The sequence below is a fragment of the Monodelphis domestica genome, chromosome 5 (genome assembly GCF_027887165.1).
Source record: "Monodelphis domestica isolate mMonDom1 chromosome 5, mMonDom1.pri, whole genome shotgun sequence".
Taxonomy (NCBI): Eukaryota; Metazoa; Chordata; class Mammalia; order Didelphimorphia; family Didelphidae; genus Monodelphis; species Monodelphis domestica.
The window spans coordinates 73,142,331-73,150,704 of record NC_077231.1 but is presented as its reverse complement, the minus strand read 5'-3'; the positions used below and the strand labels follow the sequence as shown (position 1 = coordinate 73,150,704).

At 38.7% G+C, this 8,374-nt stretch overlaps 1 long non-coding RNA gene across 1 annotated transcript; it reads left to right on the top strand.

The window, feature by feature from the left end:
* The first annotated feature begins 562 nt into the window (after positions 1–562).
* LOC130454504 (uncharacterized) lies at positions 563–3,515 on the top strand. The gene is made up of 4 exons (XR_008912105.1): positions 563–841; positions 1,129–1,208; positions 1,317–1,382; positions 2,583–3,515. It is a non-coding gene; the product is annotated as an uncharacterized LOC130454504 (long non-coding RNA).
* The last annotated feature ends 4,859 nt before the right edge of the window (positions 3,516–8,374 follow it).

Below are 8,374 nucleotides of genomic sequence, written 5' to 3'. Positions count from 1 at the left end.
GCCTGATTGGAACCCTGGATTTCCCATCTCTAGTCCTGTCTCTCAATCCACTGAGCCACCTAGCTGCCACCCCCCAAAAAATTTCTTTTGAATATGTATTCCTTTGTAGAAACTTCCTAGGATTTAGGGTGTACATAAAGATGAAAAATCAATGTGCGAGTTCTAACTCTCCTAAAATTATATGACTAGAGCCAGATGGGACCTTGCTCTGACTTATTCCAACTCTTTTTTTAATTTTGTGGATGAGGAAATAAGCCCAGAGATCAAGTTATATGTCTGAGGTTATATAGCTACCACTAGCACCCAGTCCTTCTGACTCACTTTCTCCTACAGCAAACTGCCTCCTTTGGGGAGACAGCTTGATTTCTATAGCAACAAATACTATATTTTAATAATGCAGAGCTAATGACTTGAGAATGTGAATCCACTCATGCCTTATGGGTTTCTGCTTTCCTGGAGGAGTCAGCACACCCACTTTCACCAGGTGGCACCAAAAGAAAGATTACATGAAGTTGGCCTTACAAGGATAGAAGTTACGCGAGCCAAAGTCAAAGCCAAACTGTTCAGAAGAAAAGATAGTACATGTTATCGTATCATTTTAAATAGAACTGCACACGAAAATAATCAGGAAAAAAGGCTATCTTGTGGACTTTCAAGACATTTAAAAATAGCGTCGGGCAACTCTGATTTCAATGACATGCACAGTTCCACAAGAGAGTGAGAGTCCTTGAAATATTCTGCATCTAAAACCTTTGCAAGTTCAACATCAAAATGGCGGAGGGAGGGGGCTCTTTCTGGGGGAAGAGAAGGAAGAAATGGCAAAGTCTTTAAAGCAAGGAGGGTAAGTAAAGCCCTGATCACATAGATTTCTATTTTAGGAATGGCTTAGCTCTATGGGTTGTGTTCACATGAGTCATTTTAAGAAGCAGCAAGTTCCAGTGACTAGTGCCAGGGGAAAGACATCACTGAAAACCACTCAACAACAACTACAACAAGCAGCAACAGCAGCACGACTGCATACTCAAGAGGGCAAAGGAAAATGGGTTGTAGGGGCTAAGGAAGGGCAGGTAAATTATGCTAACAAATCTATTAGTCATTTCAGCTCATTTTGTCCTGTTCTTGAGGCAGTGGAGAGAGTGCTGGATTTGGAGTTGGCAAGACCTGTATCCAAATTGTACTTCAGATATTTACTGGCTGAGTAGTCCTGGGTAAGTCATTTAACTTTTCTCAGGTCTGCTTTCCTGCTTTTCTAATTCTTCATAACCCCTTTTTGTGGTTTTCTGGGCTGAGATACTGGAATGTTTTATCTTCTCCAGTTTACTTTACAGATGAGAAAGCTAAAGCCAACAGGGTTAAGTGACTTGCCCAGGGACAGAAAACTAGTAAGTATTTTGAACTGGATTTGAACTCAGGTCTTCCTGATTCCATGTACAATAATATCCACTGCACCTCCTTGAAGTCAAGTTTTTGTTCAGTCCTTTCAGTTTTATCCTAGTCTGTGTAACCCCATTTGGGCTTTTCTTGGACAAAATACTGGAGTGGTTTGCCATGTACTTTTCAAGCTCTTTTTTATAGGTGAGGAAATGAAGGCAGAGTTAAATGACTTTCCCAGGCTCACACACTTAAGAAATGTCTGAGGCTAGGTTTGAACTCAGTTTTTCTTAAATCTAGACCCAGCTCTATGTACACTAACAGCCCTTTGTAAATGCTAGCTGCTGCTATAATTTTTATTCCTGTGGGAGAGTGGGCACAATCTGGTCCCAGCACCAGTGATAATAATAGCTAGCTCACAGAATAATATATTACATGTATTATATCATAAATTAGGAATAATATTATGTATAAAATATACAAGAATACTGTATTCCATATATGTGGTGTAATATGTCCTATATCATACGCGATATATTATGTATTATATGTAATATAATAATTTTTGTCAGTTTTTCCCTTTTGAAGAGGACCAATAATATCACGGATGACATCATGACTTACTTGTAAATTAGATTTGAGTGAGGCAGAGTCCCACAGTTGTCAGTCTCACTTTCCCCAAATCACTGGCATCCAGTAATATAATAAAATATAACATAATTTATATAAACTAACATAGAACATAACAATAGAACTTAATAGACCAATATAACATGGGATATGATGTGATATGACAACACAAGACAATATATAATGTAATATAATATGATATAATACAATGCAATATAACAGTATAATACAACATCACATTATATGTTTTGTTTGTATATATTACCACTATATATTTATATTATGTTATATTATACTAATATTATATTGCATTGTATTACATTGTATTATGTTATGTTTTTTATATTCTATTACATTGAATTACATTGTATTATGTTATATTATATTGTTTATATTAGATTACATTGTATTATGTTGTGTTGTATTATATTGTATTACATTGTATTATATTGTATTATATTGCATCAGTTTCTATTTTGCTTAATAGTAAATGCATATATATACATATAACTTTTCAAACTAAAAGCCTTATATGACTTGGCTACTATTGCAGTTATCAAATTATTGTTCCTTTGGGGCAGTTGGCGCAATACCTGGCTGACAGGTGAGGCTCTACGTAAACCTTAAAGCATTATGGAGGGAGGCTTCAGCCGTCAGGAAGGTAAGGTCCTGGACCACTTGATGCTGTGTTTGACAGAGTCAACTGCAAGCCAACCCTCCAGAGCACCAAGGAAAATGCTAGAACACCACAAAGCGAACATGCTGCAGTGATCCAGCGTTCATAATTGCCCCATGGAAGACGAAGGATGTGAAACCGAACCCTCCTCTTGCTCGAAAGAGGCCGGACAAAGCTTCGCTGGCCTTGAGCAATCTTTCAACAGGACTCCTGCAAACAGCTGGGCTAACTGATAGAGACGAGGTCACAGACCTAACTTAAAAGCATATGGAGTGGCTTTGACTGGACCATAATTAGAATCCCACATCTTCCTGGCATTCAGTCAGTAATGTTGTGCTCATCTAATAGAAACCAGAAGTGGAAAAATTCACCAATGTTCATAAAAAAGCAAATAGCTCCGAGCACTTTAAGAACTCAAGCACTGAATATTAGTGCTGGCATGTTTTAAAAATAGCTGCCCAACCAATACCATTGCTGAAAGGACTGCTGAACTATATAATTACATTTGACAGGTTTTCAGATCTCTTTTATTTTAAATTATCTATGTTGATTGAAAACCAGAGGGCTATCTTGAAAATTAATGGAGAGAAAAAGGAATGTGCTTTCCTGAAGTATCTGGGCACCACCTGTCATCCTCACAAAACCTTGATGGTATGTTAATGATTCCAGGAATATAAGGGGAAACTGCTATGTCTAACCTTGAGGGTCTGCTCCTGAGATCCCAAGGCTGGGGGAGTTACACCTCCCCCTATTTTTATGCCCAGGCATTCTTTTTGGGTTCAGTTCTGGGAAAACTTGCCTCCAATAAAAGTAATTAGATTCTCTATTGTTACTCTCATCCGTTTCTTAAGTCCCTCAGTCCAACTCACTGGAGATGCAACTTAACTTCTGGAATAAATGTAGAAATCCCCCCCTAAAGGAGCAGAGAGTTAAAAAAAAATACTGATGAATCCATAGGTCTGCTAGCCTTCTCCTCCTCTCCCATGTCTCCATTCTATTTGATCATTCTTTTTTGTGGGAGCAATTTCCTTTGAGAGGCAACAAGAATGGTAGGTAGAGAGCTGGAAGGCAGACCAGAGTCAAATCCTAACTTAGAACAAGTGCTGGCTGAGTGACCTCATTCTGATGCCCTAATACTGCAGAAGATATCTAGATCTGCCTGAGTATAGAAAGTTCTTAGTAGAGTAAACATCAAGGGTGTCAAACAAGCCACTGTGATACAAGTTGTCAGTGTGCAATCACATCACTTCCACATGCAGATAGATTAAAATGTAATTGAAAAAATATTTAGTGAAATAAATAAAAAACAAATAATATTACATTTGAAAATTAAGTCAATAGGTACCCCACAGAAACCCTCACTTGGATTAATAGTCCTCATTTCTATTGGAGTTTGACACCATTTCCTTACACTAATGAAATGACAGGTCTGATCTGGGGGGGAAAAATCCTGCTTTAAAATCCTTTTAATGAATTGTGAGCTATCTAGAATGTCTTTAAATAAGCCATCAGATAGTCAACTGTAGCTTCAACAGAGATATAATCTACTATCTTCCTGATTATTGAGAGCATTCATGACTTGGTGACTTTTGCCTTCTTAGATCTCCTTGATTCTTGAAATTGTTGACTCTCTTAAATGGAAAAGAAGGTTCTTCATGTTTTCAAGCACCCTGCACTCCATGAAGAATTACTGCAGTTATAAGAAGTAAATAATATTAAAGTGATACATGTAACATGGAGCAGGATGAAAAAGGAAGAGACAAGGATGTCAATTAGAATAAAAGCTCATTTCATTTCCAGGCCTTTTGCTGTGAATCTGATTGAGATGTCCACAGTACAGAGTAAGATCTCATTTAAGATAACAATCCTGGCTGCATTTGAAGGAAATAAATGATGCTTTTGGTCCTATCTTTCAGATCAGAAGTGTAATCTCTCAGTTCAGAAACTTCATTTATTGTTTAGGAGATGTTATTTTTCATTTCACTGTCCTCTTCATGGGCTTGCCAGTCTCTTAGTCTGAGGCAGATCGGAAGAAGAAAACTTTTCCTACATGACCTCATACCACATGTCTAAGCCTATACAGTGGATAGGTTTCTAGCAGCTGGGTAGCACAATGGATAACACTCCAAACAAAGACCTGAATTCAAATCTGACCTCAGATACTTATTAGCTGTATGATTCTGAAGAGGTTACTTAACTTCTGTCTGCCTCAGCTTCCTCTTCTGTTTAAGAAAAAGAAGAATAGGACCTATCTCTAATGATTGTTGTGATGATAAAATAAGATATTTGTAAAATGCTTGGCAAATTTTAATGCACCATAGAAATGCTAGCTATTATCATTATCTCTCTATCTGTAGGAAGGAAAGACGAAGGAAGGAAGGAAGGAAGGAAGGAAGGAAGGAAGGAAGGAAGGAAGGAAGGAAGGAAGGAAGGAAGGAAGGAAGGAAGGAAGGAAGGAAGGAAGGAAGGAAGGAAGGAAGGAAGGAAGGAAGGAAGGAAGGAAGGAAGGAAGGAGAGAGAGGAGAGGAGAGGAGAGGAGAGGAGAGGAGAGGAGAGGAGAGGAGAGGAGAGGAGAGGAGAGGAGAGGAGAGGAGAGGAGAGGAGAGGAGAGGAGAGGAGAGGAGAGGAGAGGAGAGGAGAGGAGAGGAGAGGAGAGGAGAGGAGAGGAGAGGAGAGGAGAGGAGAGGAGAGGAGAGGAGAGGAGAGGAGAGGAGAGGAGAGGAGAGGAGAGGAGAGGAAAACAGGAAAAATTCCACCAGTTCTAAGCTTCAGATCAGAGCTGACTTTAAAATGTGAAAGAAAATGCTTCCTGGTCTATTTCAGCCAGGTAACAACAGTGCCTGGTCCTGTGCACTATCTCTTGCCTGAGTCCTCACAGCAGGTTATTTTTATGAAATCCATTTTCTCCAGATAAGGAGCCCCAATTTCAAACCCAGATGACCTAATGCCCCTGAGAACATGTTCAATGCCAGGTCTGGAAAATACGTCCCTGCCCTGAACAAACATAAAACATTTGGCCAAGAATGATTGATTTCTGTTATTTTTCCACTGCTCCAGTTCTCAAAATAGTGCAGCTCTCTTTTTCCTACTCTCTATTTTTCTACACCTGCCCTCTTCTCCCCCCTCCTCAGAGACTGTGGGGTGGTTTCTTTTCTCAGGTTAATTAGCATTGCACTATGCAAAGAGCACAAAATATAAGTATATGAAAATATGCAAGTATAATATATATGCACATATTTTCTCCCTCTCTTAGCCAAACATTTATGGTTCTTGGTAGCCAATGACCATCTGTTTATTTAAAACAGAAAACTAATAATTGTGCTTAGAGTATCAGTGTATTTGCTCAGTGTCATGTCTTATGGTTCTCAACAACTAGGTGTGATAGGTCCTGAGATTTCATCAATATAGAGAATTTTTGGTGAAGAATTCCCTTCATCAAGACAAATTGACATGTTTTCTACAATGTCGAACTACAGAGAGTTGCCTAAAGCACTGAGAAATTGTGACATATAGGAGCAAACAATTATCATGTGTCAGATGTGAGACTTGAAGTCGGGTCTTCCTGGCTACAAGGCTAACTCTTCCCCCACCATCCCACAATGCCTCAAATACTTTAGATAGGTTTATATCCATTCTGAGGATGAGGAAATGGAATCTGACAGGTGTTACCATTGACCACAGAATTTTACAATTATAAAGGATTTTAGGATTCCTCTTGACTAATAAAGTATCCCCCTCTATAGCTTCGAAACAGCCTTAGAGCCTTGGACTTCTCAGTGAGTTCAAGTTGTGCCTCTAATATACATTATATGTAAACTTTGGCCAATCATTTAACTGTTCACTGCCCAAAGCAATTATCAAAGCAGGACATTACAGCTCTGCTTTGGTAGAGTTCCTATCATTATCTTACAACATACTCATCCAACCTTGGCTTCAATAATGCTAATAAAGAATAATAATAATCTTCCAATAATGGCAAATTCACTGATTCTCAAGTAAGCCCCTTTCATTTTTTAATAGCTCTAAGTATTAGGAAGTGGAAAAAGAAATGGAAAACTCTAGTATCTTTGCCAAGAAAACTACATAGACAGGACAGTTAGACGGTACAGTAGATGGAGAGCAGGTCTGGAGTCAGAAGAACCTGTGTTCAAATCTGGCCTTGGACATTTCCTAGCTCTGGGACTCTGGACAAGTCACTTGACCCTGTTTGCCCTTCTGTATTAGAGTTGTTGGTAAGATAGAAAGTAAGAGTTAAAACAAAAGTTAAAAAAAAAAACATTGGACAGTATTGGTGTCCTGTGGTCTACTGGGTCACAAAGACTTGGACACGACTGAACAACAGCCAGTATTAGAAAGATTTTTCACTGAACCTGGCCAAACAATTCAAACCCCTTTTCTACCGAGAGCCCTTCAAATATTTGAAAATAGGTATCATGGTCCCCTTGAATATTTTCCTCTATAGACTAAATACCCCCACTTCCTTCAAATGATCATCACTTGGCACGAACTATAACTTCTTCACCATTCTGGCTGGCTCCCTTTGCATATTCTCCAGCTTATCTCTTCCCTTCCAAAACGGTGCTGTCCAGAACTGAACAGGACTATAACTTTGTGAACACATATATCAATACTGAGGTGCTAAATGGGAGTGAGGGGAGGGTTTGAAAGGAATATGTATTTTTCATGGGAAAACATATATTAAAAGATGAAGAAAACTCTACTGCGTGGTCAATAAAGATGAAAAATGAAATAATCACAAAGAGACAAATTAGAATTGCAAAACATCAAAATAACTTGATCCATGTGCATTCAGGTCTTCTTTAGAAGCCAAATTTTGTCTGCATGAAGTCTTTTTCTGATGCCTCCAACCTCCAGTGCTCTCTCTCCCTAACTATTTTATATTTAATTATTTTGCATTTATGTTCATTTACTCACTTTATACTGTCTCAGCACACTTCTCAATGTTCCTATATCCCCGTTAGGATTTTAGCTCCCTGACAATCTTTGTAGCCCCAGTGCCTGGCACATTATAATAGGTCTAGTAAGTCAACCAGTTAGCATTTATCTATGTGTCAGGCACTGTGCTTAGTAAGCCCTAGGGCTACCAAGACAGGCAAAGAGGATCCCTGGTCTCATATTGCTCACAATCTAATAGGAAAAACAACATGCAACGAAATATATGTGAATGAACTCTATACAAGATAAATAGTAAATAATTAACAGAGGGAGGCACTTGAATTAAAAGGGACTGGAAACGACTTCCTAATACTTGTTAATTAAATAATTGATTGTCTTTGGAGTGTTCTTACTTTTTTGGAGCCTTAGAGTCATTGACCTTTATGAGTAGCATGGAATTGTGCTTTTGTTCTAATAAATGAATCGAAGTGAACTGGGGAGATTTGTAAAGTTCTTTTTATGTAGAGCAAATTCTATAAATTCTGTAAAGAGCTTTGCAAACAATAAAGGACTTTAAAGGTCAGCTATCATTAACAAAGACATAACCAAGAATTTTTGTGCTTGGGAGGAGTACTACACATAATGATCAGCTACAAAGGCACCAAGAAAGGGGCAATTGGAGGAGACCGAGGACAAATGGTCTCCCCATTGAGGGCAGGGCTAGAGAGATAGGGCCACCACACACACACACACACACACACACACACACACACACACAGACACACACACTCCATCCTAGAA